This window comes from Canis lupus, chromosome 18, assembly GCF_048164855.1.
Source record: "Canis lupus baileyi chromosome 18, mCanLup2.hap1, whole genome shotgun sequence".
NCBI classification, from domain to species: domain Eukaryota; kingdom Metazoa; phylum Chordata; class Mammalia; order Carnivora; family Canidae; genus Canis; species Canis lupus.
Genome location: NC_132855.1, coordinates 35,192,491 through 35,204,877, shown reverse-complemented (window position 1 = coordinate 35,204,877; position 12,387 = coordinate 35,192,491). Strand labels below are relative to the sequence as shown.

At 35.8% G+C, this 12,387-nt stretch overlaps 1 long non-coding RNA gene across 1 annotated transcript in view; it reads right to left on the bottom strand.

The window, feature by feature from the left end:
• The window catches only part of LOC140608974 (uncharacterized), an 87,261-nt gene extending 75,136 nt beyond the window's left edge, over window positions 1-12,125 (bottom strand). Inside the window, exons 1-2 of the long non-coding RNA XR_012010973.1 lie at window positions 11,356-12,125; window positions 207-320 (exon numbers count right to left, since the gene is read on the bottom strand). This is a non-coding gene — a long non-coding RNA (uncharacterized lncRNA). The remainder of the gene's footprint in view (window positions 1-206; window positions 321-11,355) is intronic.
• Between the last annotated feature and the right edge of the window lie 262 nt (window positions 12,126-12,387).

The following is a 12,387-nucleotide window of genomic DNA, read 5'->3' as shown; positions in this document are numbered from 1 at the left end:
ATGATAGATGATAGATAAATAGATAGATAGATAGATAGATAGATAGATAGATAGATAGACATAGAGATAGAGATAGATATAGATAAAGATGTAGACCAAGATATATATAAAACTTTTATATATTCAAATTTTCCAAAATTAAGCTGCCAAACCAAAGACTTTTGTGCATTTTATTCTAAGATGTCCTACAATAACAATATTCTTACTACAATCCACCCATGTCCGCTGGTGGTGGCAGGGTAGGTAGGGGAAAGATGTCAGCCTAGGATGTCATCACACAGGGGCTCAGGCAGAAAAAGTCTCCATCTCTATGTTCCAAGCTAAAAAGAAAGGACAACAGCAAGTCACATAAAAACTCTAACATTTTACCCAGAAATGATGTTATTGCTCACATTGCATTGACCAAAGCAAGATACATGGTCCCATCAAGTTTCAAAGGTACAAGAAAAACAATTCTACCATACACCATAAAGGAGAGAACTGGAAAAACTTGGTTAACAACATGAAAGACCACCATAATATGCCCAACACCACATAAAATATCCCATTCATTGTTCTTCCACAGGCAAAATGCACTCATCACTTCCTCTTGGAGTCAATTCAAAAGTCATGGCATCAAGTTCAGAGCTCATGCTCTTTGGGTGATGTACAAAAAACTCTGCACCAGAGATTAATAGAAAGTATTTTATGTGGCTTCTTTTGATCCAGAGGCTATAAAATAAAATGGTAAGTTTTTATTCCCAAAAACCCAATATACAACAGTGAAGCAGGGCAGGATAATCAAAAATAAATACATTCACAAAGGTAAAAAAAAAAAAAAAAGTGTAGAAGACATTGGTCCTTAGCAATTTTGAAATCTTCAAGGCAGAATTCTGAGGACCTCCTTAAGAGGTGAGAAATGATTGTTGATTAAACATTGATTTCAGTTAGAAATCAGAAAATAACACCCTTCTTATTTTCTTTATGATCCCTGGCTCATCCTTTGGGATATTCTTCTCTCCCCTTAGTTTCTTTGGCCACACATAGAGTGAGCATCAAGATATACACACTTCATGAAGTTTGAGGAGCTTTCTCCTGCCCATAGATGAAATATATTAAGCCTCAAACAGTCACTTTTTGTACTCTAGGATAATAGTTTACCAGAACCACTTTCTTACAATCACAACAAATGTTTTATCTTTTTTATTCTAGTCACTTCAATGTGCCAAGAGCCACAGCCATAATTCATTTCTGGACATATTTCTTTAATTTATTTGTTTTGTTTGTTTTGCTTTTTTGCCACCATGTATTACCCACTTTCAATACAATTATGTATTCTATGAATACACTATCAAGAGGATAACCACTTTAATCTTTTGTTAAGCAAGCCTTTTTTGCTCAATCTGGAGTATGTACTGAATGCTTCCTTATGCCACTCATGAGTTTTAGCAATGAATATAATTAGCAAACATCAAGGTTTGATCCTTAATTTATAGTTCAATTTTAATAGTCTTATCATTTTGTATTAGTTGGGATTGTGAAGCATCCGTTTGTCCAGTTCTATAAGTTTCTAAATTTATGGACTCATTCTATTCTCTTTAATCCCTGCTTGTAAGTAGACCAATTCTTTTTTGATCTTGTTTCTATCTTGTAATACCTTGTCAAATGCAATCAAGAGAAGCTCACATTTATAATAGTTTCTTTAAAACCTCTTCCCTAAGAATAAGAAATTCATTTGGTTCATGATTTTCCTTCTAAGTCATTTCATGTAATATTTCCTTAAGAGCTTTACTACAGTAATATGTTGTTTTCTATCCCTTTAGTCTCCAATAACCATTTTTGAAGGTTAACTTCAAATGCCTAAGCCAATGTCACATATTTTAGATTTTTGTATTATGACAGTGTTTACTTCTGGTACCAATTTTCTATAAGGTAGACTTCACTATGCTGTAGTAATAAATTCGGTAATGATCAGGATTTCTAGGGGATATGGTGGTGTAGAAGGAACCTACACCTCATCCCACAGATACAGATAACAGCCACATCTGAGTAAATAACCCAGAAAATTACTGGAACAATGGCAGAACAAACTCTGCACAGCTAAATGTAGAGAAGAGGCCACACTGAAGAGGGTATGAAAAGTAGAGACAGAGTCAGGAGATAGACTTCAGGACTATCCACAAGAGGGAGAGACACTTCAGGGACAGGGAGGGAAGACAACAGAATTTCAAGCCAGGGATCCCACATGGGGAAGACGAATCACCATGTTTGGCTTTGAAAACCAAAGAGACCAAATTTCATGATTCTTACAAACAGAGGGGTTAAAAATCAGCAGTCTCCCGGAAAGATGAGAGGAAACTGAGTCACCACCCTTAAAGAAATAACAACAAATAGTCCTGTGGAGACACAGCATTGAAGCAGCAGTTTGAAAAATGCCTAAGGTATATAATGATGACATTTGTTTACTAATCTCAGAGTGTGTGCTGGAGGATCATGGATCATTGAGAGACTTCTCTAGAAACAAAGGAGCTGGCAGACATATTTGCCTCCCCTACATCTCAGCCTATATACACGAACACCTGCAGAAACCAAATGTGGTGCTAACACTTGCTACCTAACTTGTTAACAGCATATCCACCCATGCCTTTTCCTGTAGACATGCCTTCCTCTAGCCAGAACCCAGTTCCAGGCCGCTCCCAGAGAAGACCCATGCAAACCTTTCTAATACTGCCACCCTGCTCCACATGCTTCTGCTGATCTATCCCTTCTAAACTGGCTTGCCATGGTTGCTTGGCAGCTGAAGATCTCCTCCATCCAGCACAAAACTTGCTGGCACCATATGTTCCACCTCTGCATTTTCTTGCTGTTCAGTACTACTGCATCTCTGGCAAATTCCTGGTCTGACTCAACTAAATCCCAAGGCAGCCCCAGATTGGCTGACTAACACAGGGACCAAACCCTGCCCACAACTGGCAAAAGGAGCCATTGGAGATGACTGGACTGAAGGCAAAAGTGCCTCAGCCACATTAGGGTAAACACAACACACATAGGAGACACTCTGAAGCACAAGGTTCTGGTGAGCAGGGGGGCAGTGAAGGAACTCTGCAAGGCACTATAGGAACTCTTCTTCATAAGCCCACTATTTTCAAGAGAGGAGATGTAGCTGACTTTCATAACACAAAGAAGTAGACACAGAATAAGACAAAATGAGGAGACAGGGGAATATGTCCCAAAAGAAAGAACAGGACAAAACCACAGCAAGAGATCTAAATAAAATTGAGATGTGTGCTTGATAGAGAATTTAAAGTAATAGTAAAGATACTCACTGGACTTGAAAAGAATGGAGGACCTCAGTAAGACCCTTAACAAAGAGATAGATGACATAACAAAGAACGAGCTCAATAAATGAAATTAAAAATATACTAGAGGGAATAAATAGACCAGGAGAATCAGAAGATGGGGTCAGTGACCTAGAGGACAGAGTAGTGGAAAGGAATCAAGCAAAACAGGAGGAAGAGAAAAATAAGAGTAAAAAAGGAAAATAGATGTAAAGAACTCAGAAATACCATCAAGCATAATAACATTTGCATTATAGGGATTCCAGAAGGAGAAGAGAGAGAAAAGAAGCCAGGACAATTTATTTGAATAAATAGTAGGTGAAAACTTCCTGAATCTGGAAAAGGAAACAGAAATCCAGATCCAACAGGCACAAAGATCCCCCAACAAAATCAACTCAAAGAGGTCCACAGCAAGACATGTAGTAATTAAAATGGCAAAAAGTAGTGATAAAGAAAATTTTTAAACCAGCAAGATAAAAGAAAACTGTTACATACAAGGGAAACTCTATAAATAGACTCTCAGTTGATTTTTCAACAGAAGCTTTGCAGGACAGAAGGGAGTGGTGTGATATATTCAAAGTGCTGAAACAAAACAAAAACAAACAAACAAAAAACTGCAGCCAAAAATCCTCTATCCAGCAAAGCTGTTATGCAGAATAGAAGGAGAGATAAAGGGATACCTGGGTGGCTCAGTCCATTAAATATCTGTTTTCAGCTCAGGTCATGACCAAAGGGCCCTGAATCAAACTCCACTGCTGACAGGGAGTCTGCTTCTCCCTTTCCCTTGGCCTGCTGCTCTGCTAGCTTGTTTTCTCTCTGTGTCAAATAAAATAAATAAAATATTTTAAAAAGAGAGAGAGAGATAAAGTTTCCCAGAAAAACAAAAGTTAAAGGAATTCATGACAATTAAAAGAGCCCTATAAGAAATGTTAAGGGGGAGCTTTTGAGTGGAAAGAAAGACCATAAATAGGAGTTAAAAAAAAATAGGAAAAACAAAAGCAGTAAAAGTAAGTATATCAATAAAAATCAGTCAAGGTATTCACAAAAAAAAAAAAAAAAAAAAAAAAAAAAGCATGTAAAGTCTGACATAATAAACCTAAAATATAGAGGAAAGAGGAGTAAAGAGTGAGTTCAAAATTAACTGACCATTATCTTAATATAGATTGCTATATGCTGAAGAGATTATATATACATCTAATGGTAACTACAAATCAAAAACCAGTATACAAAAAAGAAGAGAAAGGGATCCAGGTATATCATCAAAGAAAGCCAGCAAACCATGAGAGAAGAGAGCAAAAAAAGAAAGGAATAGAAAAGAACTACAAAATCGACCATAAAACAAGTCACAAAATGGCACTAAGTATATACCTATCAATAATTACTTTGATTGTAAATGGACTAAATGCTCCAGTCAAAAGACACAGGGTGGTAGAATGGGTAAAAAAGCAAGACCCTTCTATATGCTGCCTACAAGAGACTCATTTCAGACCTATTGTAAAAATACAAATAGATTGAAAGTGAAGGAATGAAAAGTATTTATCATGCAAATGGAAGTGAAAAGAAAACTGGAATAGTAATACTTACTGAGCAAAACAGACTTTAAAACAAAGACTATAAAAAGAAATAGAGAAGGACAGTATATAATCATTCAGGAAACAATTCAACAAGAAGATGTAACAGTTGCAAATATTTATGCATCTAATATGGGAGCACCCAGATACATAAAGCAGCAAATGACAAACATATAGGAAGTAGTTGATAATAATACAATAATAGTAGTGGACTTTAACACCCCACTTATATCAATAGGCAGATTATCCAAACTGGAAATCAACAAGGAAAACAATGGCTTTGAATTACACATTGAACCAGATGGATATGTCCAGATATAATCAGAACATTGTCTTCAAGATCACATGGAACATTCCCCAAAATAGGTCACATGTTGGGCCACAAAACAAGGCTCGACAAATTCAAAGACATTGAAGTCATATCACATACCTTTTCTGGCCACAACACTGTGAAATTAGAAATCAACAACAAGAAAATATCTGGAAAAAAACCCACAAATATATGAATGTTAAATAACATGCTAGTGAACAATGAATAGTCAACCAAGATATTAAAAAGGAAATAAAAAAATACATGGAGACAAATGAAAATAAAAACACAACAGTCCAAAATCTTAGGGATGCAGCAAAAGAGGAAATTTTATAGCTATATAAGCCTACTTCAAGAAGCAAGAAAAATCTCAAAAGAAAGCCCTAATCTTGCAACTAAAGGAGCTAGAAAAAGAAAACTGTAGAAGAAAGGAAATAATAAAGATTAGAGTATAAATAAATGAAATGGAAATTTTAAAAAATAGAACATATCAATGAAACCAGGAGCTGGTTATTTGTAAAGATCAATAATAATAATAATAATAATAATAATAATAAATCTTTAGCCAGATTCATAAAAAAATAAAAATAAAAGAGAGAGAGAGAAAGAAGGAGACACAGCGAGAAAGAGACATATATTTCAAATAAAATCAGAAATGAAAGAGGAGAAATAACTAAGACCATAGAAACACACAGAATTATGAGAATATTATGAAAAATTACATGCCAACAAAATTGGACAATCTAGAACAAATGGAAATGGAGAAGTTTTTAGAAACATATACCATACCAAAACTGAATCAGAAAAATAGAAAATTTGAACAGAGTACCAGCAATGAAACTGAATTAGTAATCAAAAAACTCCCAACAAACAAAAGTCCAGGACTAGAGCCTTCATAGATGGAATTCTACCACATATTTAAAGAAGAGTTAACACCTATTCTTCTCGAACTATTCCAAAAAATAGAAAAGGAAGGTAAACTTTCAAATTCATTCTATGAGGCTAGCATTAGCCTGATACCACTACAAAAAAGAGACTTGCATGCCAATATCTCTGATGAATATAGGTGCAGAAATCCTCAACAAAATATTACAAAACTGAATCTAACAATACATCAAAAAAGTAATTCACCATGATCAAGTGGGATTTATTCCTGGGATGCAAGAGTGGTTCAATATTCAAAAATCAATCAATGCAATACATCACCTCAATAAGAGAAAAGAAAAAAGTCATTTGATCATTTCAACAGATGCAGGAAAAGCATCTGACAAAGGACAAAGTACAATATCCATTCACAATAAAACTCCTCAACAAAGTAGGTTTGAAAGGAACATATCTCATCATAATAAAGGTCATATATAAACAATAAAGGCCACAGCTAACATCATCCTAAATGGTGAAAAACTGAGAGCTTTTCCCTTAAGATCGGGAACAAGACAAGGATCTCCACTATCACTACTTTTATTCAATATAGTACTGGAAAGGCTTAGCCTCAGCAATCATACAAGAAATAAGAAATAAAATACACTCAAATTGGTAAGAAAAAAGGAAGATGTCCACTATTTGCAGATGGCATGATACTATATATAGAAAACTCTAAAGACACCACCAAAAAACTATAAGAACTGATAAATGAATCCAGTAAGGTCACAGGATAGAAAATCCATATTCAGAAATCTGTTGCATTTATATACACTAGTAATGAAGTAGCAGAAAGAGAAATTAATTAAACAAACCCATTTACAATTGCACCAAAAATAATAAAATACCTAGGAATAAAGTTAACCATGGAGGTGAAAGACCTATACTCTGAAAACTATGCAACACTGATGAAAGAAATTGAAGATGACACAAAGAAATGGAAAGATAATCAATGCTCATGGATTAGAAGAACCAATAATGTTAAAATGTCCACAGTACCCAAAGCAATCTACACATTTAATGCAATCTGTATCAAAATACCAACAGCAGGACACCTGGGTGGTTTAGTTGTTAAGCTTCTGCCTTCAGCTCAGGTCATGATCTCAGGGTCCTGGATCAAACCCCATAGGGGGCTTGTGCACCTGAGCTCGTTCTCTCTCTCTCTCTCTCTCTCAAGCAAATAAAGTCTTTTTTTAAAATACCAATAGTATTTTTCACAGAACTAGAATAAAAAAATCCTAAAATCTATGTGAAATCACAAAGGACCCTTGAATAGCCACGGCAATCTTGATAAAGAACAAAACTGAAGGTATTGCAATCCCAGATTTAAAGATATATTACAAAGCTATACTAATCAAAACAGTATGGTACTGGCACAAAAATAAATACATAGATTAATGAAACAGAATAGAGAGCCCAGAAATAAACCCATGATTATATGGCAAATTAATCTTTAATAACAAAGGCAAGGACATACAATGTAAAAGACAGAGTCTCCTCCACAAATAGTGTTGGGAAAACTGAAGAGCCACATACAAGAAAATGAAACTGAACCATTTTCTTATACCATACACAAAAATAAACTCAAAGTGGATTAAAGACCTAAATGTGAGAACTGAAACCATAAAAATATTAGAAGAGATCACAGGCAGTAATTTCTCTGACATCAGTCACAGCAACATTTTTCAGCAACAGTTTCCTGGAAGCAAGGGAAACAAAAGCAAAAGATCAACTATAGGGAATATATCAAAATAAAAAGCTAATCACAACAAGTGAAACAATCAAAAAACTAAAAGATAATCTATCAAATGAGAGAAGATATTTGCAAATGACATAGCCATTATAGGCTTAGTATCCAAAATATATAAAGAACTTATACAACTCATGGAAATGCAAATCAAAACCACAATGAGGGGGCACCTGGGTGGCTTAGTGGTTGAGCATCTGCTTTTGGCTCAGGTCATGATCCCAGGGTCCTGGGATGGAGTCCCACAGCGAGCTCCTTGCACGGAGTCTGCTTCTCCCTATGCCTGTGTCTCTGCCTCTCTGTGTCTCTCATAAATAAATAAAATCTTTAAACAACAAAAACAAAACAAAACCACAATCCACTGGCTCTTACAGCTTCTATGTAGAAGTGACTCACATCACTTCTATTCCAATTTCATTACCCAGTTCCATTAACCTCAAGGTATAGGAAAGTGCAATCCTATCTGTATCTGGAAATATTAGTAAATAAAACTAATCACTCAAACAGTTAAATGAGTCAATATGTAAGGATGTAAGGGCTATATTGCTTGTATATCACACATTTCACAAGTACCTCATCACCCAAGGATAATTCTAATAGAAGGATTCTCCTTTATCATTCTATGTACTTCCTTTTTTAAAAGTGTCATTCTCTTGAAGAGCAGCACTTACAAGATAAAAGAAAGCTCTTCCTTAGTCTACAATCCTAAATTCTTCTAATTGACTCTTGATCCACCTACAAGATTCCAACAAAACTTCCAACTTCCTGGCTAGTTAGCCAAAACAATCCCAGAAAAGAAGAAAAAACTAAGACGACTAACAGTTTCCAAACTCAATACAAAACAATAGAAATAGAATGTGGTACCAGTTAAAAAAAAAAAAAAAAAAAAGAGAGAGAGAGAGAGTTCAATGGAAAAAAACTGAGAATCAAAAAATGAACTCCTACATCATCAATCGAAAAAGTCAACAGATTTTCAACAAGGGTACCAAGACAAATTCAATAGGGAAAGACTAGTAGTGTTCAAAACAAAACAACTGGATAGCCACATGCAAAAAGAATGAAATTGATCCTGTTGTATTACAAGGTCTAATATTTTGTGTGCTGCATTGACATTTTTGGGCCTCATAGGGTCCCAAAGTTCTAAGCATGAGATACCTTGCTCTTGCCTAATATGCAACTGGACCAGCTGCAACCCACTCAGTCCTCAGTCTAATGGGTTCTAACTCCCTGTCAGCCCACAAAATTCAAATAAGCCAATCCCAAATAAGCCATGTGAAGCAGGGATCACCTCATCCCCTGGTTACTACAAAATCTGACTTCCACAGCCTCAGCTTATTCCTGCTAATCCCACTTGCAAGCCCCATGTGGCCCTGCATGACATGCTGTGTCTCCTCCGGGGAGGAGTACATTAGTGGTTACTTAGAACTAAGAAAAGAGACTAGAGTAGTGATAGCTAAAGAACACAGATTTTCTTTTTGAGGTGATGAAAATGTTCTAAAATTAAGTGTGGTGATGTACAGACATGTGAACATATGAAAACCTATTAAATTGTATAATTTAAAGGTGTGAATTGTGTGGTAAGTGATTCATGTCTCATTAGACAAAAGGGGGGAAGGATACAAAGAGCTTTCAGAAAAAAATTAAAACAAAGAGTTTTTGGAATTTAAGCTCTGAATAAATGAACCTGCTCTTTTTCCTGTTACAATTTCTCCAGTTCCTGAGACTATCGTTCTTCTTCTGATTTTACTTCCTTCTTTCCAAAATTTAAGCAGCGCTCCCTGAAATGATGCTCTCTTTAACCTTAGAGATGCACAGTGGGGCCTAGATCTACCATAGCCCCAGCTGGTTACCTCTTACACAAAGCAACCTCCTCTGGGGTTATTTAGGGAGCAGCCCAACTGCCCAATACTCATCATTACCAAAAAATAATGAGTATCCTTTGGTGTGTCCTGTTCTATCATACAATAATGAGTATGAACAAGGAAGTGTTCTATCACCTAGACATTCTCACAATCTGGTTCAGCAGTTAGTCACTGCTCATTCCCCACAAATGAATCAGGATGCTATTGAAGGAGTTTGTATTCCGGACATCCAAGTAATATAGCCCATTCTCTAGAACATTGGGATGAGGTCAGGCAGGGCATCTTGCAGTCACAGTTGGAGACTACATCCCAAAATTCACCATCATAAATAATACTATGGTTCCTCTGCCCTTTCAGCAGCCATCTAGCTACAGGATGATTCTTCTAACAATGCGTATACACTTAAATGCTTAGTCTGAAAAACTTTAATTGGATCTGAAATCTTATTTCACTATCTCAAAAAAAGTGCCACATTTAACATTTAAACATTTAAAAAACTGATTGCAACTTTTGTAAAATTAAATTTTTCTAAAGAATGTTTTAATTTTTAATATACTTATGTGAATAATGTTTCTCATCAACAATAACTATTTAGAATTTAAATAGATCATCACATAAAAATTTTTATTTTTGATTGTATATGGCCATTTTAAGGGAGAAAACATCATGATATTAAAAATGATATTCTCAGAAAACAAACTCAAGTTTTTCATTAAAATTTTCAAAATATTTTATTTAGAATCACCTACAAATTCAATAATATCTTCCATTTTATTTGCTATTCATTATTCTTATTATACTATTACTAAAAAATAAAATTAGCAATACAAAATTTTTCCACCCAGACCCACAGATAACTCCAAACACCACAAAAACTGTCATTTCTATATCATTTTTCTGCCACAACATGAAGAAAGTTAGGAAAGCATTAGTTTAAATCCAATGGCCAACCACTTTGAGGAAGCCCTCATTAACAATATTGTCTATTTCTCCTCTTTCCCTCACTCTCTCAAACACTGTTTTTATATCTACTACTTCATTTCCCAATCCAGTTTAATCCCTGGCAAAATCCTACTCCTAGTCTGCCATGTCTTGCTTGAGAACATAAACTATAATAAATGAGTACATAATCCTTACTAACTAAAGTCAAAGGGAATGCACCCTCATTTATTAAGAAGAGTAAAACCATCTGTTAGGGACTGAATCATGTCCCCTCTACCAAATTCATATGCTGAAGCTTGCATCCCCAAAGTAACTACATTTGGAGACTGGGCCTTCAGGGAGGTAATTAAGGTTAAATGAGATCATAAGGGTGGGGTCCTAATCTGACAAGACTCGTCCCATTATAAGAAGAGGAGGAGACCTCGGAGATCTCCCTCTAAGCACATGCCCAGAAGAAAGATCATGTGACAACACAGGGGGACAGTGGCAGTCTGCAAAACAGTAAAGAGTTCTCCCCAAAAACTGAATTTGCCAGTACCTTCATCTTTGATTTCTAGCTTCCAGAACTGTAAGAAAATAAATTTTTGTTTATTTTTGTTTAAACCATCCAATCTGTAGTCTCTCTTATGGCAGCCCAAGCCAACTAATAACACCATTGTAAAGAAGTTCCACACTTGGTACTTACTACATATTTTGCTGCGTCCGATTACACACTATCTTCTCTACTTCACTCTCATGGGGGAAAAAAAAACACAAAAATATCTTATCTCCAAAATAAATCCCTCTATCTGTAGCCTTCTATCAAAATTCCTCTCTGTCTTTCCCTTCTCTCTGTTATCAGGTTATTTGGGGACAAAGAATTACTAGTGACAAGGCTGTCTAATAGGAAAAGGAAAAAGAGAAATAGTCTTGAGGAAATTTTTGCTCGGAAGATAATGAAATCTGAAGAATTCTTGCTCTTCACTGAAGTCAACGCTGTGGTCATGGAAACAATTCTTCCCTCCAGGTTCATTGTCACTCTCCCTTTGAGCCTGTTGGACTAACTACTCCATTCTTGGACTTTGGTTTCCCCTTTATAGGATCTACACTCACTATCACCTTCTGTTAATTAATTTCCATCTAGAGATGAGTAGTATAATGATGAACTGGTAAATTTCCCATTTACTCTAGTATACTAAGTTGCCACTTAATTATGATACAGCTGTTTATATTTAATATGATTAGTTTATGCCTGGAGATCTTCATCTATACTCACTGTCTCCCTTTCTTCATTTTCCACTCTTTCCTCCATCTATTCCATAGAAATCACTCATGTGGCAAGCTGCATGTTACCAAACGTAGTGGCTATTTTCTGTCCTTTTCTGAACTTTTCAGCAGCAATAGCATAATTCACCACCAGCATCCTGCTTCTTGAAAGTGATTCCTTGTTTGGTGTCCATTACACTAGACTCTCTGAGCTCATCTCCTCAGTCTCCTTTCCTGCTCTTCCTTCTCTATAAAATCTCTAAATGCTGGAGCTCTCCCAGATCTGTCCAGGACCTCCTTCTCTTCTGTATCTACATGTTCTCCCTACACATTCTTAACCACTACCCTACCTTTAAATACCATTGATATGCTGATGTCTCATAAATGCATTCTCTCCAGTTCTCCAGATCCACATACTCAGCTGCTTACTTGATACACCCCCTTGAATCTCCAACAAATACTGCCAAACTGT